The sequence below is a fragment of the Lutra lutra genome, chromosome 17 (assembly GCF_902655055.1).
Source record: "Lutra lutra chromosome 17, mLutLut1.2, whole genome shotgun sequence".
NCBI lineage: Eukaryota > Metazoa > Chordata > Mammalia > Carnivora > Mustelidae > Lutra > Lutra lutra.
This window is the reverse complement of record NC_062294.1, coordinates 3,026,167-3,050,452: the sequence shown is the minus strand read 5'-3', so window position 1 is coordinate 3,050,452 and position 24,286 is coordinate 3,026,167.

The following is a 24,286-nucleotide window of genomic DNA, read 5'->3' as shown; positions in this document are numbered from 1 at the left end:
CTGAGTGCGGGGCCGTGTTGTTTATGAGCAGCAACTCTGTAAGCCATAGCTACTGTTAGAATAAATAGTCCCGATTTAAGGGCAAGTGCACTTAGTTCTAGCCTGGTGGGGTGGGTGGTCCCCTTGCCCCATTTTACAGACGGGAAAACCGAGGCTTAGGCTGAGTGATTTTGCATCAGGTAGGGGCCTGTAGCTGGAGCCGGGTCTGCGGGGCTCGGACATGGGGTCGGTTTCCGGGACGGTGCCGTCCCCTGTTCGGCCACCGAGAGGGGCTCCGCGGACAGAGAGCCTGGCCAGCGCGCCAGCAGCGGCCCCGGGGCCATGGGACCCTCTCCCATCCCGACTCTTCCCGTTTCTATTTCGGCTCTTCTCATTCTGAATTTCGTTTCGGCTCACGCTCCTACCTTGACACACAGGCGGGACACGGGTGAGGTTTTGGGAACCCTGACCATCACGGCAGTTCCACGCCAAAGAGGGTCCTGGCTCGCGGGATTAGTCATGGCCCTTTCTGATAAGAAAAGTGAAAACGCGAAGTTGAGGACGGAAGGTGCCCCGATCCGTGCGTCCTGCCGAAGGAACCAGCAGCGCCCGGGGAGGAATCGGTAGTGGAAGTCCCGCGTTTCGCTGGCGGCGGAAGGGGAACCGGCCCAGGGGGTCTGGTTTCAGGACCTCACCTATCTCCCCCACCCCCATGCCGGGCGGCCCAGCCCCTTTGGGGCACCTGGGCCAGCGCCCGAGGCCGGGTCTTCCTGGGCCGGTGCTAGCCGGGTGTGTGGCGGGCCACACGGTTGCGACACGGCCCGCTGAGGTTTCGAGGTGCCTCCTGTCAGAAGTCAGTCCAGGTGCTGTGGGCCACACGTGCGGCCGAGACCGAATTAGAGCCCCCGGGAACAGACGCCCCCCCTCCGCACCCCACAACTGACGTCTGAGCCGAGAGCGGCGCTGGGGTCTGGCCGGCTATGCTCCGGGTGGGACGGACTCCCTGGGTCCAGGGCCGGCGGCCTGGCCAGGCTGGCGAGCAGCTGCTCTCTATAGGCCCGGTCCACACGGTGGGCGTGACAGGCACGTGACCAGGACCCCTTCCCGGGGAGGCTGCAGGGCCCGAGCACCTGGACGCCCCCTAGGGTACGCATATGTGCGAAGTCCATGTTCGCCGAGCGGGGATGGGACGGGGAGTCCTTGAACCCTGCTCCCCCAGGACGGGGGTCTGATTCAGCCACTTAAACATGTCGGGAAATCATTGTAAACACGCAGGAGACCCGGGAGAACCGTGCACAAAACATGCTTCTGCTTCTTCCCGCGTCCACGGATGCCTGCTGGCGGCCTTATTGCGGGGCAGCTCAGCATGCGAGGCCGAGGGGCACAACGGGGTGGCCTTTGGGTCATTGCAGTTACACACAGCTGTCGCCAGCTTGAGGATGTGCCCACGATGCCCTCAGCCCCCAAATCCCACGCCCCTTGGGGTCACCCAACCTCTCATGAATACTTTGCTTTTAGGGTGAATGCTTCCGGACATCCTTCGGACCTGGGGTTTCTAATGCCTTTGAGTCTTGGGGACGCTTGTAAGAATCACGGCACTGTGCGGGGGCCTCACGTGTACCGAGTGCGCACCGCGGGCCGAGCCCGGCTCTAGGAGCCCCAGACGCACCAGGACCGAGAAACAGACACAGCCCGTTTCTAGGGCTGGAGACAGAGCGAGCGGGACCCGAGGAGTCTGTGACCCTCACAGTGTGGAAGAAGCTGGTAAACCAGGGAAAAGCCAGTAGAGACGCTGCAGGGACCTTACCTCTCCCGGGGGTGAGGGCGGGCTTCCCGGCCAGGGGGGCATGTGCAGAGGGAGGCCAGAAGGTGTGTGCAGCCCGAGGGCAGGGAGGCAGCAAGGCAAACAAGCTGGGGCCTCAGCGTCCTGTGGGCTGGGATCAGACCGCGCAGGGTTCGTGGGGGCCACGCCTTGTGAGCCTCCATGATTGTCAGGTGCCGAGCTCAGCCCTCTGACTGCTTTAGCCAGCGCGTCTGTCCGTAATTAGTCACGGCGGCTTCTCGGCCTCTGATCCGTAGCCACGCACACGTGTGCCGGAGTCTGCAGTGGGAACTCCTGGGCGGGCTCCCCGGCTCCCCCGGAGTCCTCCTCCAAGCAGGAGGCCACGTGTTAGCATCTCCTTGTTTCTGCCCTTTGTAAATGCTCTCCCACAAGACACGGACCACCTCCCAAAACAAAGGAGCCCCAGACCCCTTGTTTGTAGTCGAACAGAGTTTCAAAGTACCCTAGTTTTTTCCCATACATTTCAGATACCCTGAAACACATTAAAGGCTCTGAGAAGTCCTGCAGCACTGCAGCCCAGTGCTTCCCAAACTTGAAAGTGCAGGGAACCCTTATCTTCCATGACCCCCAGGAAACTCATGTAAATAAAGTTCATAAAAAAATCCTTTGGAAAACACGGCTTATTTCTTGCAAATGAACCAGCTGAGGTGTGGGACCCAGAAGTGTCTACCACACCCAGCTCAGAGGGGAAGGACAGCATGACAAGCAGGGATGGGAGGATGATTTCAGAAGGGTTCACTCAATTACTCTGGGGGAAGCAGAGGGGCCCTGACACCTGGGCACAGCCCTGGCTCATGGCCGGGCTGTGCTCTCCTCCTTCTGGACACACACCCCCTCACAGACACCAGCCTCAGACAAGGTCGCCCCGAGACCACAGCGCAGTGAGAGACAAAACAGGTCACTTGCCCCCCACAAGATGGCAGACATTCTCCTCCTGGGCTCAAATGAGGGATCGCCGCGTCTTCACCCCTCGCCTTCCTCCTGGTGATGCTCTCCTGCCCCACAGGTGAAGGAGCGAGACCCCCAGTCAGAGGGTTTGCCCCCTTTCCAAGTACATTTGAGAGGGTATCCCCAGTCTCAGCCCTCCCCAAGCCCCCGACAGCGGGCTCTGACACCCTCCTGCCCCATGGTTCCCACAGGAGGGTCTGCAGGGAGGAATAAACGAGGTTGTCCCAGTGCCCGGCAGGCAGGCTGCTGGAAGTCTTGGCTGGAGGGCGCCGTCACCTTTGGAAACATACAGTTCTCAGAACGTGTCCCTGTGGCTTCTCTCGGAGAAGATGGCGAGTGTATTCTACCAAGATACTCATTGTGATGAGGCTTGACTCGGGGGGCCTGTGTTTTCAGAGGGAAGGGCAGACCGAGAAGTCCCCCATGCAGAGCGACGCAGAGATGGTGGCGCTGCCCTCTCCCGGGCCTCCCCATCAGGAGCACAGCCTCTCCGGTCCCAGCCCACGCCTGCCCCCAGGGCACCGTGGCGCTGGCCAGGGCGGCTAGTGTGGAGAGGGCTGAGGACTTCCACGTGCCCGGTCCAGGGGAAGGACGCGGGCAGGGTGTTGGGAGGTCAAGGGCAGGCGCCATCCCTCAGTAACGGAGTGACCCTGGCCGCGTTCCTCCGTTCCTGCGCCTCCCGGGCGGTGAGTGCGTCTGTTGCCTTGACACCCACCACCCCGCCAAGTGCGTGAAGAGCGCGCGGGGGCTGCAGTCATGCCCACACGGGCCGGGCGGCTGAGAACGTGCAGATGTGCCCTCTCACAGTTCTGGGGCTCGGAAGTCTGGCACGGGCCTCCTGGGGCTCAAGGGAGGTGGGGACGGAGCGCGTGCCTCCTGGAGGCTCCGGGGGAGAACCCCCTTCCCGGCGTTTCCAGCTCCTGGAAATGCGGCATTGCCCAATGGTGTCTCCTCCCTTGCCCTCCGGACCCGGGGCAGGTGGCGCCCCCCTGACTGGCACCACCGACTCCCGCTTCTGCTTTTGGGACCCTATGGTGAAAGTGGACCCAGCTGGGTGACCCACACTACCCTCTTGTCCCTGGGTCAGCTGATGAGCGCACTGAACTCCCTCTCCCACCGCAGCCCCCTCTGCCGTGTAAACGGACCCGCCCGCAGATGCAGCGGGCCAGGGCATGGGTGTCTCTGGGGGGAGCATAGCCCACCACTCCACGGCCTACTCATCGACTCGGTGCTCCCGTACACAGGTGAAGAGACTGAGGCTCTTACAGACCGAGCGGTTTCCCTAGGACCACACAGTGGGTGAGGGCTCCGGTGAGACCCCTTCATGTGGAGGCCAGGGGACCCCCCTCAGCGACCTGGAGCCCCCACATGCCTGACCCAGGCCGTGTACTTCTGCATTTTCAGTCTCCATGACCCCGGGGCTCATCCCGTTCCCGCAGCCCGAGCAGGTGCGGAAACCACACGCCCCCCCGGCGCATTCCCAGCCCCCGCCGCACAGATGGGCTCCCGCCCAAAACCCGCCGCTCCCTTCCCGAGCCAGTTTCTGTTCATCTAATCAGCCCCCTCTCGTGTTGAGCCGAGACCAGCTGGGAGCATGGAGGGGGTAAAAATAAGAAACCGGTAAGACTCCAGGACCCACACGAGGGGCTCTCGTTTTCCATTTTGGAGGTGCACTAGTTAGAAGCCCTTGCCTCTTTGATGACCGCTGTTCTGCCCATGGACCCGCTGGGTGTGGGCTTGGGAGTGAAAGCTCTGGGGTCAAGGTTCACTCAGCATTTTGGGTGAGACGCGGGGTGTGGAGGGAGCGAGCTGACACTGTGGAACAAAGGGGCTCTTTCCACCAGAGATGATGCGCATTCGTGCCCCCCAACTTCGAAGGAACTGGAGTCTCGGGGCTGGGAGGGTCTTTGGACACAGACCCTGGAGCCCATCCCCTTCTGTGTGGACACGGGACTCAGAGCCCCAAGGGGGACCTGCACAGAGCATGGTGCATTGAGCCCCGGACCCAGGTCTCCGTGTCACTGGCGAGGGCTCCGGACAGATGGAGGGCGCGTCACGGGAGGTTCTCCCTCTCATCTCTCTTTTCCCATCTCCTGTGGGCTCCTCCCCAGAAGCTTCTAGCGGGGCTCGGGAAGCAAGCGCGTGGAAGCTCTGGGCTCCTGGGATGCTGATCCGTCCCTCCAGAGCCTCTGGGGGTCTCCCTGGGGAGCGGCCGCGCAGCACATCCGCACAGCCCTGCCCCCGCCCGGGCCTGCGGGGTCCAGCCTGAGTGCCCCGTGTCTGGGCTTTGGCCCTTGTCTCGCAGCACCTGGACGCTCACACCTAAGGAGCCCCCCTGGGGATTTGAACGTGCGGAACGTGGGGCCGCGAACCCCCGCTGAAAGTTCTCTTCGAAATTTGCACCTTCTAAGGGTGGGTGTGGAAATGAGTCCAATTGTGGGTTTGGTCCCTGTATGGTTTTCTCCATGCTCTGACTTTATTTTTGTCATGAGGTTTTTACAAAAATAACAACAGGACGCAGTTTATTTTCTAGTCCCATTTGGGAGAAAAAAAGCCAAGACCCTCACCCCGTGGAGGCCCGTGTGCGGGGGCTGCTTGAGGAATCCTGGTCTCTCTGTCTCCGCACATGGCCCTGTTCAGGCCCTGGGGCTCCCTTGGCACAGGACATTGCCCCTCCCGGGGCTCCCTCAGCAAATGCCCGTCCTTCCCTTGCTGTCGAGCATTGGGTCCCAGACTCAGAAGGCGAAGGGGCTCTTGGTAGCTGGGGGCTGGGGCAGGGCTTGCCTGGTCCCTCCCTGCCAGGCCTGGGCTGGCCGTCGCACCGCAGCCCATGACACCGCGGCTTTCTCAGGGCCCCCCAGGTACCCTTGCGGTTTCGGGCACCTCGTCTGTGCCAGGCTCACCTGAGCCCTTCTCTCTCCCCCTCATCCTGCCCCCTTTTCTCCAATGATTGTTCAACCTGGGTCATTTATGCACCTTGGCCTCTGTTCTGACACCCCAAGGTGTGTGTGTCGGCAGGGGGAGGCCAGGAAGCAGCTCCCCCGACCTGGCTTGTCAGGATGGGTGCTGGGGCGGGCAGGAGAAACCTCACAGGCTCCTAATCCACACTGGGATGTGGGGAGGTCGGGGAGGGCTGCTCAGGAGAAGGGACGTCTGAGCTGGGTGTCAAGGGTTGGGCCAAGAGCAGAGCTGGGCAGGCAGGCTGCCCTCAGTCTGGACGGCTCCAGTGTCATTCGGGAAGCAGCAGGCAGCTCGGTGGGGCCGGGGGGTGCCTGGGAAGGAGAAAGATTTGGAAGAGGAGGGAGAGAAGGAAGCACAGGCCGGAGGCCTCTTGTCCTGCACGGAGGGCATCTGCATCTCCGATTTGCCTGTGAGCCTGGGGACAACTGTAGAGTGGCTGGGGGCTGTTTGACCCCCCCTGGTCGGAGGCAGTGAGCCCGGATGCCAGGCTGGCCTGACACTGGCTATGGGCATGAGGGACAGGCGGGCTGTCCATGGGGGTCTGGAGGAAAGCCCTGGTGCTCACAGGAGTCTCACGCGAGGGGATATCAGGCAGCAGCTGGGGAGGTATTTGGGGACACGGTTGTTCCAGCTGTCCTGGGAGGTCACATGCCCTCCCCACTCTTGGCCTTGTTCTAGAAACCTAGTCGTGGTCAGGGGCAGGTCTCCCTGATCCCGAGGAATTCCTGTGGCCCTTCGGGGCTGAGCGTGGCATTCCCTGTGCTAGCCGTGCCCCAGGAGGCCGTGGTGAGAAAACCCGAAACTTCGGTGTGTGGGGGGACGGGGGGGGCGTTGGTATCATGAGGAAGGGAAACCAACATTTCTCATTGCCTCCCCTCACTCTGCCATTGGTTTGGTTTGAACACATTTTTCCCCTTAAATTTTTTTTAAATTATAAAAATAATACAGCAAAACCACATTATATAAAATTTGAAAAAGGAAGAAAGAACCCCCCCCCCACGCCGCCCCTCCCTAGACCGCGCCAACAGCTCTCAGGCCTTCGTCTCCGCTGGAGACTGTATTCGGAGCCGCATTAAAAAACGTTTTTTTTAAAACATTATATCATGTGCACTTTCCTCAAGGTTACAAAATGTGCACGATGGTCTTCGGAGCTGACGCGCCATCCTCTCTTCGTCGGCCCCCGTGTGGGTGGCCACTGAGGTGGTTGGGAAATTTCTGGTCCCCAGGACGATGTTGCTTCTCTTCACTTACTCTTTTAGGATGACGCCCAGGAGGGGCAGTCCTGGGGACCCCCCCTCCATTCACCCTCCCCCCCACCCCTTGCTCCACAGGAGCCTTTCGGGACCCCTGCCCCCCGCAGCCATGTTGAGCATGATCTGACCGCAGGGCCTTTGCACTGCTCCTCCTACTCCTGGAACATTCCTCCCAGCTGTTCACGTGGCTTTTCCTTTACTTCAGCCGGATCTGCTCAGGGGTGACCCCCTCAGAGAGCTGTCCTCACTTTCTCTGCTGTTGACAGTGATGCCCTCAGTGGCTTCCCGCTAGACAGTGAGTGCCAGGAAGGAAGGGCCTGTCTCGTGTGTTGGTGTCTTTAGTCTCTCTTGGGTGCCCGGCACGTAGGAGCAGCTCAGGTTTGCTGACAGAACATTCGAAGGCAGGGAGGGTCCCGACGTTTCCAGGCGTCCTGACAGGGATGCCCACATGGTTCATGGGGGTGTGGCTGTGTCCTAGCGCTTCGCGATGGCTGGCGTTTCGGAGGTGCTTGGGGTCCAGCGGTAATTTCGGTTGGGGGCCTTCTCTGGCTCATTCACGCCTCCAAACCCGCGGATCTGAAGACGGTCAGGGAGCTGAGGTGGCAGCAAATCAATGCGGGTCAATCCCCGGTGGAGGACCTGCTCTGCTCCCAGCGGTGACATCTTGGGCACCGTCTGACCACCTCCATCCTGGAGATGGCCAGCTCCCTCTGCGGACTGAGCCAAGCAAACCGTGTGAGGGGCACTCAGTCCCCACACAGATGACCCCACTTTGGAAGCCAGAGCGCAAGCAGTCGGGGCAATGCTGGCCCGGCCCAGGGCAGCCTGAGCCAAAGTCAGCTGCGGGGCCTTGACCCTGGATCTGACAGAGGTGAGCAGATCATGCATGGGCAGCCCGTGCTGCCTGGGTGAGAACAGCTTCTCTGGGGCAGGATGCCCTGCCCCGGCTGGGCTTGGCTCCTCATGCCAGGGCCTGGCTGGTGGATCCTGCCGGAATGAGCAGAGGAAAGCATCAGCCTGCTTTCCAAGGCGGACCCGAGCCCAGCAAGCTGTGGGACCTTGGGCGTGTCCCTCACTTCCCTGAATGTCGGAAGCCTCCTGTGTCGACGTTCCCGGCAGACAGAAGTCTTCACTCGTGGGCACCCGCCCAGCGAGGCCCCCCATTAGCCTGTCCACGAGCCCTCGATAACCCGCACGAAACCCTTCGCACACAGTGGGCTCTCCGTCTTGGTGACCGAGTTCCCCGGTAGATTCCTGATGCAGCAGTCGTTCGGGGTTCGGCCTCACGAGTCTGCGGACTCAGCCCCCAGCGCCCGGAGGGCAATGGGTGAGGGTTTGACTTGGCTTCCAGTCGGAGTGGCCTCGGGCCCATGGCGCACACACCCTGAGATGAGTGTCCTCACCCCCACAAGGGGCACAGTGTTCCTGCCTCCCAGGGCCACTGTGGTTAAGGTGAAGGGGCAGGCGAGCCTGGGCTTGGGGCCTGGTGCATGGGAAGCCCCTTCGGAGAAGCCGCCGCTGGTCATCAATGATGCGAATGTTGGGAAGGTCTGTGTCCAAAAGGAGACCAGAAGGGCCGCATGGCAGTTTAGCCTCTTGGGAAGTGGCTGGGTGCGGCACTGAGTCCATGGGGCCCGGGTCAGCCTTGGCCACTCGGCATGGAGCGGACTATATCCCCACCCGCAGTGACCTGTGTCTTCGAGAATCCCAGCCCCACGCGCCCGTCTGTCGACAGAGGGAAGACGCCCGTCCTGGCTCGTGGTTTGGGCTGGCAAGAGACTCTGATGCGGGGCTGCCCCAACGAGCACAGGTGGGTGCTCCCAGGGGTCCCTCCTGCTGAGGGCACAGGGCGTCTGGTTTAATGTTCCCGCTACCCCGGGGCTGACCACTTTCTCCATTCCCAAGCTGAGGAGACCCAGGCTCAGAGAAGGGGGTGCTCCTGCCTCAGTCTCCTGCGGCTCCCCGCCCAGCCCGTCTCTGGCTGCACTGCCCGGGCTGTGGCTCTGTCCCTTGCAGGCCGAGACCACCATACGGGACCAGTCCTGGGTGCGACTGGCCTGGGGATCTGCATTTCCCTGAACTCAGCTGGTGGAGTTGGGCCTCCCCTGGGCTCATCCCCAACCCTGACTGTCCCGGGGCCTCTGGCACCGAGATGGGCCGCACCTGTGCGAACCACAGCTTCCCCCCACCTGCTTTCACTGCTGCTAATTAGAGAAAGGACCCCAAACCCAATGGGCGCTTAGGTCTGGAAGGACACCCAGAAATGGAGCGGTGCTGGGTTTTTTCCCTTTTTTTTTTTTTTGAATCTTAAATTTTAAAAACATTGACGTTATTTTTAGAGCAATTTCAGGCTCGTGGCAAAATGGGGTGGAAAGTAGAGAGCTCCCACGCAGCTCTGCCCCTCGTCTCCCTCGTCTCCCCAGCGAGCAACACCCGGTCGGCCAAAGCCAGGCGGAGCACGAACACGGAAGGCTTTGCGGGGCACTCGTCGTACTGAAGATGAGGGAGGAGTGGACACAGCAATAGGGCTGGTCATTAAAAATATCTTATTCACATCGACAAATACGTTTTCTGCAGTCATTGCAAAACACACAGGGATTTTAAAGGGAACAACAGATACTTCAAAGAAACTTGGGCCTTTAAAAGTTGGATGCTGGTAGAAATGTTAACAACGGGCTTTCCAGAAAAAAAAAGAAAGCGTGTACCAGTTTCTGTGGCGTAACTATTCCCCCTCCCAGCTGCCCCTCGGGGGCTGGGGCCGGAACCATCCAGCATGTCGCTGGCCTTGCAAACGTCTGGGGACCGGGAGGGGACACGGGGTTCTCTGGGGGGATACAGAAGGATTGGAACCGGTGAGGCTGGCGAGGGGCAAGGTTGATTTTAAGTCTCCAAGAATTCGGGGAACCCAGCTCCCCACCTGTGTGGGCAAATCTGCCGACACGCTGGGTTCTAGGTTCCAAGTAGTGATTGGAAAACGTAGGTGTCCTATGTAAGTGAAAGTCGTCTGCGAAGTCGCACCACGGGCTCCGTACCTGCATGGATTATGAAGGACACAAGCGGCTCCATGTCCCAGGGCCACACCTGCTGATGCCTTCACCCACATCCCCACTCGTTTCTCCGTGAGCTGAGGAAAAAAACATTTGCAGGTCTTCATGCCGGGCCTGGGCGACTCGGAAGGGAGCGACAGAGCTCCCAAAACGCTCCCGGGTGCGACTTCGACATCGGGAGAACTCCAGGGAGCTGCAGGTGCAGAGCGAGACTGGCACGGAACTTTCCGGACGTCAGTGGCTGCCTTTTCTCAGGCTGTCGTCACACTGTGCCGCACGAGCTCCTCACCGGACAGAGAGCTTCTCGGGGCTCACGTCCCCTCGAGCTGCACATGCAGCTCAGGACCCGCGGGGATGGAACGAGGGGGCGCTGGGCCCAGAGAGGCCCCTCCCCGTGGGTTCCCACCCCCGGCTCGGGCTTCCCCACATCACCCACGTCGGTCGATCCCCAGTTTGTCGGCGAACAGGAAAGCCTGGGCGTTTACAGAGAAGCTGTGGAGGGACCGACGGAGGCTGAGTTTGGAGCCTGACCAACGTGGGTTCCAGTCCATCTCGGCCACCCTCTGTGGGATGGGGAGCAAATGCCCCCCACCCCCAGGTCTGCTGTGAGGATTAGAATCACGTATTCCGAGCGTCTAGCCGACGTCCGGCACAGCGGGGACGTGCGGAGAGGATCACAAGCGTCATTGAGGCAGTAGACCTCCCCGATGGCAGCAAATGTCAACATTCTGATCTGCAGGAAAGGCCACTCTGGAGATGAGGCGGCTCTCGGCTTTCAGAGACGGAGGGAACAGAAAGGGGAAGCAACCTGCCCAGAGCCACCAGCAGGTTAACAGCCCAGCTCGCAGCCTCTCAGGGAGCTGCGCAGGCCATGACGGCTGGAGGGGCGGCAGGAAGGCGGGGGGCGGGGGTGCACAGCAGGGAAGCAAGCCGGGAACCAGCTGGGCGCCTGCTTCGGACGCATGGGGGCCGCCTGCGGAGCAGCAGTACTTAGGTGATAAGGTAACGGCCACAAAAGTGCTTCGCAAACCCTTGAGCGCCGTGACTGGACACGCTGACTGATGCTTAGGCCGTGCTGGGGAGCGTGTCAGGGGCTCTGTGTGCATGAAGTCCTGCCAGAAGCCCCAGGTGGGAGCGACTGGTCACATCCCCCTTTCCTAGACAGCGACCAGAACCAGAGAAGCCAAGCCACACAGCAGGGAGCAGCCTGCCCCGATACTTGAACTGGGATCCCATGGACTCCAAACGCCCATCTTGGCCCAGCTGTCTGAGCTGCCGTTTGGGGTGCCCTGGCTCCTGGAGCCCCGACAAGGCCAGACCGTGTGCACACCTGGGCCTTGCAGGAGGCTGAGCAGGGCCCCCATGGTCCAGCAGGGAATCGAGCCCATGTCCCAGGAGGAAGCTACGCCGTCTCCTTCTAGAATGAGAAACACGTTCGAGGACCTGACTGCCTCTTGCACAGAGCCCCAGGGGTCAAGGCCAAAATACTCTCCTGGCCCTTGAACTCCATCCTGCCTCCTCCCCTGGGCCCTGCCAACGCCCCTTCACTCCCCAGGTCCATGAGCCCAAGCTCCGTGGGAGGCCAGCGGGCCAAGGCTTGGACCCACTTTGGAAACATCTGGCTCCTGAGGGTGTTTCGTGGGAAACTGGCATGCACCCACCTTTGGGTCCTCCACTGAGCCAAGAGCAGCAGGCTCTCAGACACAGCCGGCCCCCCGACATTCCCCCAGCACCGCTGGGTTGGGCAGAGGGCAGACGGAGGGAGGAGCGCAGTCAGAGGGGCTCCCGCCACAGCCGCATCTCCAGGATTTCCAGCAGGGGTCCTCAGGGGTCATTCTGCTTGGAAAGGAAGTGGGGGTGGGGGCTTCAACAGCACGGGGGAAGAAGTCAAGGAAAGGTCAAGTGTACACAACAAAGTGTCCGCGGAGGGCAGGCCGAATTGGAGGCCGGGGTGGGGGGCTAGCCCCACCCTGTGGCACTTCCCTGAACTTCTCCAAGGCCAGAATCATCCAGAAATGGAGGGAGTCAGCTCTCTGTGCAGCTGTACCAGCCTGGCAGGTGGGAACCGGGGCTTTTGCCAGATGTCCTCTATGTGGGTTGTTCATGGGTGGGGGTTCCTGGAATCAGGGGCATGTCTGCATTGAAAGCCAGCTGCATCGTGCCCCCAAAGCCGGACGTCTTCCTGGAGGAAGGGGTACCTTTCCTAACTCAGGCAGAGGCCCCATGTGGCTTGGCAGGGGTACTGCTTCTTGCTCTTATATCAGAAATACAAGAAATGGAATCCAACAGACTTGTAGAATAAGGACATCGGTATTTCCACTAGTTAGAAGTCGTGGGTGGCCCTCAGGGCTGGCTGGTCCCCTGGCTCACAGATGTCCTTGAGGACCCAGGTCCTTTCCTTCTTATTCTGCCAACTTTGATGCTGGCTCTGTCTTTGGGCTGGGCACAAGATGGCTGCTGTGGCTCCAGACATCACATATGGGCAACAAGGACTAGACCAAGAAAAGACCACCTCTTCCAGACGTGAGGATGTCTTACAATTCATCGGCCAGAGCTGGGTCCACGCCCACTGCTGAACCAATCACCCCGGAGGCACGACTGGCTTAGACTAATTCTTGCAGGTGGAAGGGAGACAGAGGGCAGCGTTCATTACAGCCCCAAAGACCTCGATGCTGTGAGCCATTTTGGGGTTCTTTCCTTTGGAATTCTGGGTCTCCTCATTCTTCTGTGTTAAAACATGCGGTCAGACTAGACCCCCTTCTCCCCCAGTAGAGCAGCTCCAAGTCTCCAAAGCCCGCTCCCACCCCTGCCCCTCCATGGACCAACCCTCTAGCACAGCCCTTGGCTGGCACCTGATCCACAGAGCGGCACCCGGACACTCACCAGCACCCACCCAGGCCCCCACCGCCCCTCCACGCTTGGCGCTGGTTCCCTTGCCCCTAGGATGGTCCTCCCACCCGTCAAGTGGAGTCTCGCAGAAACCATCAGAAGAGCTCCGCTTCCCCGAGTCACCCTTCTCTGCTCCCCACCCGGGCAACCTTTTACTATGAAAACTTTTCAAACACACGGAGAAATTAAGAGTGACAGACACCAATATTTACCCACTCTCCTCATTCAACAGCTGTCGCCAGTTTCCCTGGATTTGGCTTCTGTGTCTGTGTTTGCGTATTTGCTGATCTGTTTGGAAGTAAACCGCATACGGCCTGACAGGACGCACAGGTACGTTCGCAGTGTCTGCTGAGGGCGAGCTCTGCCCTTCGCCATCCCGATGCAACTATCACACGTCAAGAAAATGAACATAAATGGGACACCCAGCCCAGCTGAAATTCCCCGGCCAAGCAATCATCAGTGGGATTCATCTGAAGCTGAAAAGAGTGAATTTTTTCCAGCCTCTGGGGGGTTAATGGGGTTGCTCTAAAGTGACCAAAAACACATCGGAAAACACACGCAATTTTCCCAGTCCAGAGGTCTTCCTGATCCTTCTCCCTACCCCTGCTTGGCTCTCAGTTTTGGTCTGTGTGTGTGTGTGTGTGTGTGTGTGTGTGTGCGTGTGTGCGTGTGCGCGTGTGCGCGTGTGCGCATGTTAAGGTCAAACGTGGGGCAGAAGCCAGATGGGCTTTGAATCTGTGACTTGAGTGCCTCGTCCTGGGAAGCCTCCTGGGTCTCCCGGGTCTTGGCACGGACGGTGTACCCCGGCGACCACCGGCTCGTTGGCGGTGGTTCCATTCTTCCCTCTCAGCAGCTGCTGCTTCAGCGTCTCCTGACTTTCAATAATCCCGCAGCGACCGGTAGCTTTCGGCTTGGTTCCTCCAAATTCGGTTTCTCAGTAAGCTGTGTGGACCGGTCCTTTTCAGGGAAGTGGTGGGAGGGTCTGTGGCCTCAGCCAGAAAAACAACAGATGTGTCTGTTTTCCAAACAGACGAGGGAGGGCCTGGTGCTTCCATTTTCTGGCTCACGGACTGCACAGCGATGTCTGTCTGCAGGCTCGCTCGAGTCAGCTCCTGGAAAGGGCTGCGTCCGCGCTGTAGCGAGACGGCTCGTGTTTACAGGGCAGTGGCTGTGTACCAGGGGTGCCTTCACGGACTCTGAGGCCCTGGCGTGGTCGGCAGGATAATGGCCCTCGACCACCAGCCATGTCCTCATCTAGGGAGCCTGGGAATATTTGCCTTACATGGCCCAAGGAGGGTGGCGCAGATGTGATCGAATTACAATTTTTGGGGTGCGGAGCGTGTGCTGGGTGATCTCAGTGGGCCCTAAACGCCACCTTGGCTGTTCTCAAAGAGGAAGGGAGAGGGAATTTCACCCAGGGAAGGGTAGGAGCCTCGTGGTCCCAGAGGCAGAGACGGAGCAGTGGGGCTGGGAGTCGAGAACAGGCAGCAGGTGTCAGACGCTGAGGGAGGGGAGGAAGTGGATTCTGCCCTGGAGCTGCCAGAGGAAGCCAGCCCTGCTGACACCCTGACTTTGGCCCAGCAGAACAGATCTCAGACCTCTGGCCTCTCGAACTGTGAGAGAATTAAGTTTCTGCTGCTGGAAGCCGCCCAGTTAGTGGGAACTCACGAGAGCAGCCCTAGACAGGGTGACGTCCATCGCGCCCATCGTACAGGTACGGCAGCCTTCCAACGGTGACCTTGACCTGCAAGGGGAGCACTGGGTGTGACCGGGGCTCCTCAGGTGGGCTGTGGTCTGTCTATTTTGCTCGCATGGAAGATGACAGCCCTTGAGCTCTGGGTTTGAGTGCCACGAGGGGGGCCATCCTGTGCATCTTGCTGTGCACCACAGTCTGAGACACACGGATCCGCTTTCTGGGTGTCCTTTGAACTGATCCAGGAATGTCCACCCAGGTGTGTTGGACTTGGAGGGTTGAGATAGTCCCGTTGACTTACCTGTTTCTTCCCATCTGTCCACCCAGCTCTCCTCCCACGTGTATCCATCTGCTTCGTCATCCATCAACAAATACTGGTTCAGCCCAAGTAGAGGGTCTGTTTAAGCCTGGGATAATTAGGGCGCAGGGAGCGGAACACAGACACAGCTGCAGCGTGGGGCACCGGGGGGAAACCCAGGCCAGGAGGCCAGGGTCTGCACAGAGAAGGTCATCCCAGGCCAAAGTGCAGGAGGAACTCAAGAGGGTCTGGACAGTCAGAGCAAAGCTAAAAGGACTTTGGGAACAGGGGCAGCTATGCGAGCAGCTCTGGTCCGTGTAGGAAGCTCTGCGAGCAGGAGGGAGGGTTCTAGAATGCCAGGGAAGCTGCACTTATATGTAAGTAGGGGCCTTGCAGTAGCCACAGGAAGAAATCAGGCCCAGACGAGGGGAGTAAGGGTAAGAAGCAAAGTAAGAAACTCAGGTCGCCGTTCCTTGGTGCACGAGCTGGGGAGAAAAGACTCAGAAACGAGGCAGGAGGCTTGGCCAGGTGCCCAAGGTTGATCTGATGACCAAGGTCATAGGTGGTGCCCAGGCACCAGGGCTGAGACCCAGAGGCCTAGACTGGAGTGCGTGCCCTGAGCGAGGCAGGCGGCACAGCTCTCCTGGGGAGTGGGGGGTCCCGTGGTGTCAGCTGGACAAGAACACAGATGACAGCAGTGGTGGGGGGCAGGCGGGGTGTGATGGGGACCCAGCAAGGTTGCAAGGACGCATGCGTCGGTGCCCCGTGCTCGCAACTCCAGTTGGCTAAGTCTGTCACGGACGTACTTTGTGAGACGTCCTTTCGTGCCGGGGACTTGAGACGGCCGGGCTCCGGGAGCTTGTCGTCTGGTGGGGCAGGCAGATGGCGAGAACGCTGTGCTATGTGGCTGGGAGCGCGGTGCTGCGGGACAGTCACGGGGACGGCTGACCTGGGGGGTCTGGGTGGGAGAGGATCCAGAGCGGGACCAACCGGGGTCGGTGCACGCAGGCCGTGTGCAGACGCTGTCCGTCCTGGGCATACAGGAGACCCGCCTGGGAGCTGTGAGAAGTCTGTGGCCCCTGGCAGAGGCCTGGGTGTCCATATTTAAAACCACCCTCTCAGGTGATGCCAAGTTGGGGTCGGGCTGAAACCACCAGCCTACGGGGGAAATGCTTCCGGAGTGTGGGTGGGGGGCAGACTCTGTCTTGGGGGCACACAGAGGCTTCCTGGAAGAGGCCATGTGGCTTCCCACAAGGTGTCTGTTTTCCCTTCGACGAAACCAGAGGCGGGGGCCTTCGCGCCTCACCCTGGCGGGGTGGCCCCTTACTGTTTTCCGGGCGGGGTACTCTGCCCTTCCCTGGGGGGTGGGCCCCCGAGAGCCCACACGGGGTCTTGTGCCTTTGATTGTCCCCAGGGAAGGGGCAGGCACTCAGAGAGTTGCAAGGCTTGGGAAGGCTTAGCCATGAAGGCCGGTGCTCACCCTGCAGGGGCGGGTCCCGAGATGGGACGTTTCTCAGCTGCCCCCACCCTCCGGGGGGCCCCATCGTGCTGCTTGCAGACCCCATTTGGAGGTGCATGATGGTCTCGGTACCGCTTGATGGGGATTCTTTGGAAGTTTTGAATGAGCTTTAAAAAAAAAAAAAAAGAAAAGAAAAGATGGTGCCCGAGTTTGGCCCCGCAGGATGATTGTGGGGAAATACTTGAGCGGAGAAGGAAGATACTGGGGTGACCAGTGGGTGGGACATGAGGTTCACCACCGCCTTAACCTCGTGCTGCCCTGCGGTGCGTGGGCCCCACGCGGTCCCCAATGCGGTCCCAGAGCCCCAAGCACAGGTTTAACAGCACACAGTCCTTTCCTTCTCACATTTCTAAATACATACATTTATTTCCTTGGGTGTGGTGGACCCACGATGTGACATGTGTCACGTGTGGAGCATACTGATGGGACAGGTCCGCACTTGACACTGGGCTCCCCCTCCCGTTCTTTCCAGCCCTCTCTGAGCTCGCCCCACGGGACCCACGGAACTCTGCCAGGGACGCGCAGAGGGATCAGAGGACAGAGGAAGGCGTTTTCCCGGAACAAGTGAGTTTCACAGAAGGAGTTTCCCGAAAGGAGCTGTTGGTTTCAGGTGGGTCACGGAGGGGAGGGGCAGGAACGAAACCTGATAAGGTGAGAGGAGAGACCACACTTCTGGTGGAGGGGGTGGCCCAGGATGAGTTCTGCTCTTTTGAGAAATTACCTCCAGTATGAAGGTTCCTGCTGCCCCGGGCTGGTTAGATCATTTCACGACTGCTGGTTTTTCATTTGACTTTGTGGTTGGAATCTGGTGCCCCCAGCACGCTGGGGATAACCCACGGGCTGACTTTTTCATGATGAGATCAGCCCCTGTTCGCCTCCTTCTGAGAGACATTGCTCTGGGCTGTTGGCTGTGAATCCAGGTGGCGAATCCCTTGCTGGGGTCGGGGAGGGCGGTACTGCGTCCTCCTGAGTCTTTCTGCCCTTCGGGTCCGGCGATCGGTGCTAAGGGACTCTGGCTCATCTGGGCTCCGCAGTTGTGTTCCTTCTGCCTTGGGGCTCACTTGTCACTGTGCCAACACGGTTGATCCGGAAGTCAGACGTCCAGAAAATTCCAGTCCTCCTGAAAGTAGCTGTGAAAACCACCAGGAAGGCAAGAAAGCCCCAGCTCCGCACGTGCGGCCTGAAGACCAGGTGTTTGAGCCCCTGCACAGGCTCCGGACGCAGGGCTTCCCGCCGCTGCTGCTCCAAGCCCCCTGGGTGCGGCCAGCGTGAGGCCCAGCCGTCTGGTCCTGAGCGCTCTCGGGCCGCAGCAGTGGGTGCTGCCACTGGGGACCGGCCCGTGGGGACTGGGGAAGGGACGGGGTCACGCACAGGACCAAGGGATGGAAACAGAGATCTCGGGGTGCTGCATGTCCATGCACGCGGCATACCCTTGGCCTGCGTCATCAGCCAGTGAATTCACCCGACTCGGCGGGGCAGCCAGACAGAGGGGGAGTTGTCACTGCTCGGTAGAACTGCAAATGTGGTGAGATTACAAATGACATTTTAATTTTTTGTGTATTTTTTCCAAAGAAAACGGCTCGCGGAAAGTGTCTTCCTCCCCGCACCAGTGGGAGGGAGCGTCTTCTGCTTCCGCCCTCATTTCCTCCTGTCCCGAACAAGGCAGGCTTCTTCCCGCCTCGGGGGGACGGGGGTGGGCAGGAGCCCCTTTCCTGGCCAGAATGCTTCTTCCCGGAGCCTGCAGCAGCTCCCCAGCATTTGGGCAGATCTCGACTCAGACGTGCCTTCTGGGGAGACCCGCCAGCCCCGGCCCCACGGAAGGTGCCCCAGCACCCTCCACTGCCTCAGCCTGTCCTCTGCTCCCTGCTGCTCGCGCTCTCGGTGGGGGGGGGGGGGCTGCTTACTCCTCCCTGGGCTCCCCAGGGCCAAGCAAGTCTCCCAGGGGCTGGAACTCAGGGCCTGGCACAGCGTCTGGCCGGTGCTGCTCCAACAGGGTGTGCACGTGCTCAAGGCCTCCTGCGTCCTGGCTTCACGCCGCCTTTGACGCTCATGGGGCGACTTTGGATGAGATACTTTATGTGCCTGTGCCTCAGTTTCTTTATCTGCGTGATGGGGACACAGCCGGTAGCTTGTCATGAGGGTTCCATGACCCTCCGAACACACCTGCCGCAGCGCCCAGCAGGTGCCACACTCCTCCTCCCTGACTGCTGCTTCTCCGGGACTGTTACTCCTGTCACCGCCGCTGTCACCGTTCCGACCCTGATACACTGAGGGCCACTGTCCCTGCCTCTGGGGCTTATGACTGCCCCTGTGACTGGTGCCCCAGTCCTGTTGCTCTGGTGACCGTTCCTCCCGCTGTGGCTACTGGTACTCTCGTTACTGCCACCACGGTTTCTACTGGGTTTGGGACGGATGCCACCGCCGCCCCTGCTGCTGCTGCCACTCCCACCCCAGAGACTACACCGCACGGCGGTTACTCCTGCTGTGTTACTGCCATTCCTGTTACCACACCGCACCGCTCTTACTCCTTCTGTCATTACTCCGGCTCCTGTTACTTTGGCTCCTGTGACTACTCCGTGCCGCTGTGACTCCGGCTACTTCTGGGACTACAGCTGCCATCACAGCTGGTCACTACCCCACTGCTTCGGGTGGCCCAGGATGACATCACCGCTACATTACTGCGGCTACCAGACACGTCCTTCCGTGGTTGCCAGTATCACGACTGTGAAGAGAGATTTGCGGTGACCGCCGTGGGAGCTGCCGGTGTGGCTGCCACTCCTGCTGTCACCTGCACGTGGGGGAGCGGAGTACCCACCCCGCTTCCGCCTGATGGTGTCCCTGCACTGTCATACCCTGTGTCTCTCTGAGCGTCCGCCAACTGTCCTGTGTCCTTCAGGGATGGCCCGGGGGCACCGGCCGGACATGCCCGTTGCTCACGGTGCAGGGGCGAGTTCGGCAGGACCGAAGCCGGTTTTACGACACGCTGGCTCAGACTTGGGGCCCCTGTTCCCTTATTCCACTGTAAGGAAAGGAGACCCCCCTTTTCTGCGGATTCACTTTGACCTTTGGTCGTGCACCTAAGCTAACTGCCAACTCCTAAGTCATAAAAACTCCCTGTGGTGAGTTTCTGCTCAGTGAACTCTGGAGTTATTCAAACCAGCAGAGTTTGTTATGTAGTACACGGCTTGAAACCTCTTTATTCCTCTTAATATCCAATATTTGGACAACATTTCACAGATAAAATGTGACTTCAAGGGGCTAGCTTCGAGTCAGTGAGTGAGGCCCTGGAGCCAGAGGGTCCTGGCTGTTGTGTGAGCTCAGCCAAGTGGCCTCCCCTCTCTGAGCCTCTGCTGCTTCTATGAAATGCGGCTATATGCCAGCCCCTGCCTCCAGGGAGTCACCTGAGAGGCCACGAGATCTGGCAGCTAAAATGTCCTATGCACTGCCTGACCCAGAACAGCCCACAAATAGGCATTATTTCTGTCCTACTTGAGAGATGAACGCTCCTTGAGAATAGGGACCAAGCTGAGGCTGGGTGACTGGCACAGCAGAGGCTGCTGCACTGACCGGCTGGAGAGAGCAGAGCCGAGCTCACAGGCTGCTGCAGGAGTCAGTGCTGCCCTCTGTCCTCCTCTGCTCTCCGCCCTCCTCCACCGGCAGCCAGCACGGCCTCGGGATCTCCCCTCCCGGCGGCGCCCAGATCCCAGGGCTGCTAGTGTCGGCCGTCTACACCTTCATGCGACTTAGATCAGCACGGCTCTGCCCTGAGAGCAACTCTCCGGCCTTTCCTTCATTCCAGGACGAACCAGTTCTGGACGATGGGATTTCGGGCAAGCGGGTTGACAGCAGTTGAACTGAAATCTTGCCAGCTGGAGGCCAGTGGCCTGGCGGCTGCACAATCCATCTCCCGGCCATGGTCTCGGACCCACGCGAGACTGCAGGTGTGCTCTGCGGTGAATGTCCGGTTGGAGCTGCCTGCGGCCCTGGTCAGTGTGTAACAACCGGCTCACGGCCAGCCTCGAGGTGGAGGCTCCGCAGAGTTTCTTGCTCACTGTGAGCAGAACTCCTAAGAGCCTCACTTCTCTACAGACCACACCTCAGGCTTCTCTTCCTCCTTTGACCTTCACATGGAGGCGGCCCGGCTCTTCCCTTGCTTCGCTGGTCAGCCTAGTCCAGAGCCAGCACCCTCTAGCCTATATGGCACCCTGTGAACTGGAAGCATTCACCCCTCCAGGGAAGATGGTTTAAAAAGGTGCGCCCCCCCCCGGGTCAACCCAGTCCTGAGGGCCTAGGGCTTGGGAAGCTGACTGCCACGCCTTTTGTGTAAAGAAAAAGGAGCCCCCCTTGCTTCAGAGAAAGCAGCATACAGCTTGTGTTTGTAGCTCCACTTGAGAGTCAGGTACTTTGTTCAGTCCACAGACTGCACCACTGTATGGGGCAGCCCTGCTTCGAATGCTTGATCCATTGGCCTCGAGAAGCCTGTGGTGTAATCTCTCGCCAGCCATGCCGTTACGTTCCTCAAAAACACCCGGATTGCTAAACAGCAGTTGGGAAGACAAAGTCACAAACAAAACCAACGATGGGGAGTTACAAACTCTCAAACCAAACTTCTGACTGGTCAGTGTCCCAAGCAAACCAAATGCATCAGCGCCAGAAACCTGCTCTTGTAAGTAAAGCTCCCTGATCCACCTGCTCTGGAGGGTTCAGGGAACATCACGCTTCTGTGCTTGGAGCCCGTGAGCTCTACGTCATGCGAACTATTCTTCCAAGCACGCGCTGCCCGGGACTGAATGTCCTGGGCACGCCTAGATCCCTAGAGTTGCAAAGATCGGAGGAACGCTTTCTCGAGCCTTCTCTGAGGTCCCCGTGTTGACAGGATGAAGTGTACACAGACGTACGATGACAGTGATTAAAAAGAAATCAGAGTATATCATAAAAAAGGGAGAATCTCAAAAGCATAGTGGCGGAGGGGTGCCTCTGGGCGGACACTGGAGCGTGCCCCTTTCTCCAAAGATGGACGGGGTAAGAGCGCCCACTTCACAGAATGGGGATCACGCGAGATCACGTACGCAAAGCAACAAACTCGGTCAGTGCTCAGCTGGACAGCAGTGACTTTCCTGCCACTGTGCATTTCCGCAGGACACTCAGCACCCGACTGAGCACCTTGAGTGTCCTCGCGTACAACGCTGTTTCCCTTCATTGTTTTTTAAGGAATCAGGACGTACAAATCTAAGAAACACACACGAGAAATATTAGGGTTTGGCCCAAGAATGCAAATACTAGAGACGTGTGGAAAGCAGACATGGGAGCCTCCCCCTTCCTCACACTCCCCCGCCAACAGTCGCGTGACGCCGGCGGTTCGCGAGGGGAACCTTCCCAGGTGCGAACGTTGTGTTTTGTTTTTACAGAAACACCAAACGCACGGCCCTGCACCTTCACGGGTCCGGATTTTGCCCACGGAGGAATGTTTGGTTTCCGAGGGCCTGTTTTTCTCTCTGATGGGGACGCAAGTGGTCTGCTCTGGACCAGCCCCATGTCTGGGATTCCTGCTGGCGGAGAGCAGAGGGATGACTTATGGTCTTGGTTGCTTCCAAGTAGTGATGCCTTTTCCCATGGCAGAGGAGACATTGCGCGTGGCGTGTCCTTGTGCTTCCCTGCCAGGGAGGCTCGGTGCGGAGACCGCAAGGCAGAGGACCTGCCGGCGTGATGCCTGGTTAGACATGGAGGACCTGTGACCCTGCCTCGGCTTGCGTTCTCGGGCCCCACTGCAGGGCAATTCCGGCCGAGAATAGTTCTGACAGAAAGAGCTTCTGAATCGGTCTGAGAACAGTTATTTTGCAAAAGGGCAAAACTGAAAAAAAAAAAATTGTTTTAAAGAACATTACAGTTATAGAAATGTGTCGCCTAAAATACTTTGTGACGGTTTGTGGGAATGTTCTGAGCCACATTATGAAAGAAGGACGCTGAGCCAGAGTTTTCAAGGGTGATCAGAAAAACCACCCCCGAACCCTAAGAGCCTGACCCACCCTGGGGATGTCACAACGCACAGCTCCCAGCGCCCCCGATGCTGGACCCCCGGGGTCCTCGTGCAAAGGCTGGAACTTAAGGGAGAGTTTTCGCTCTGATTAACAAGGCACGATCCACCCGCAGCTCCCCGCCTCCCCCTTGTCCCGGCTCCTTGCTGCTGAGGACGATGAAGGTCAGGTAGAAATAGACACAGTCATGACTAGTTATTTAGGGACACAAGGGCCATGCTTGGGGTGGGGGGTTCCCCTGAGTTTGGGTTTGTCTCCCCGGTGTCTTAGGCTTTGTCCTGGCGATCATAGCTCCTCCCCGTTCTCCATGCGCCCCTGCCCGGTCCCTGCTCAGCTACCCCGGAACTCTTTCCCGCGATCTCTCCGTGTACCACCGTCTGCCTTCTCTCTCCCGCTTGGACAGGTCAACACTGGGCTGCGGACTCTTAATCTCAGTGGGGTGTGTGAGTGGGGGCCACAGGGCATTTTGGTGCATTTGCACTATCTGTTACGGTGGATCTGAACACATGCTCCTCCCTGACCTTGGAGAGACACTGCTGATAGCTGTTCAGTGTGGCATCCAAGCGGGATGGATGCTTTCTCTGCCTCACTGTCATGGGGTCACCCTAACCTCCAAGACTGGAGAGGGGCCGAGAGGCTGATGGGAGACCAGGGAGCTGGGCTACATGCTGGCTGTGTGACCTGGGCAGTCTGAGAAACCTCTCTGGGCTTTAGTTTCTGCATCTTTAGACCAGGACAGACATCCCAGCCCTCCCTGGCTCACAGGGTTGACGTGAGGCTAACGGGAGGGCAGGGGGTGGCACCCTGGGCCAGCAGCGGCCAACCGCTCCTGGCAAGTCCTGAAGATCAGCTAATTGCTCTCTCTGCGCTGTGTCACCTTGATGTGTGCAGCTCTGGCAGGATACCTGGCTCGTGGGAGGGCCCAGTAAGTGTTTGCTAGCTGAAGACCACCTTGGTTTCCATACTCATTCTCTACCAAGCAGCAGGAGAGCGTACTAGTGGCCGGGCATGATCCTGGGCACTGGATGAACAAAGAGACATCATGGCCAATGTTCTGGACAGAGAGGTGGACAGCCAGCGACCCAACAAATGAATGTAGAAGGGCAAAGTGGCTCGTGAAGAATCAACGTGCTCTAGGTCAAGTCTGTTACCTAGAAGGGGTACAGCTAGAACTACAGGGAAACTTTGTTGTATATTTGACAAACCCACAAAGAGCACTTACCCTGTGCTCAGTGTGGCCATATGAGCTGTAAATGGGAACCGATTAAGTCCTTCCAATAACCCCGAGGGAGTAGGTACCATCGCCATCATTGCCATCATCACCATCACCACCATCACCACCACCACCATCATAAACATCGCCATTTCACAGATGATGGAAGAGGTACCCAGTGAGTTGTCCCAGGTTAGTGTGGTTGGCAGAGCAATGACCCCTTCCCCTAAAGAACCTGGGGTATGTGACCTTCGTGGCAGAGGGACTTGGCAGATGTCATTACGTTAAGGATGTTGAGGTGAGGAGAGGATTCTGATGACCCAGGTGGGCTCAATGCAACCTCAGGGCTCTCTGGAAGAGCGAGGCGGGATGCTCAGAGTCTGGGAGAGATGTGAGGTCTGAGTGGCAGAGAGACTGGGAGTGGCTGTGCTGCTGGCCACGAAGGGAGAGGAGCAGCCACGGGCCAGGAGAGCAGGCACCGTTGGAAGTGGACGGCCATGGGGACAGTCCTCCTCTGGAGCCTCCAGAAGGCATGTGGCCCTGCGGACACCCTGATTATAGCCCAACAAGACCGCGTCAGACTTGTAGGCCCCAGAACGGTGACAGGA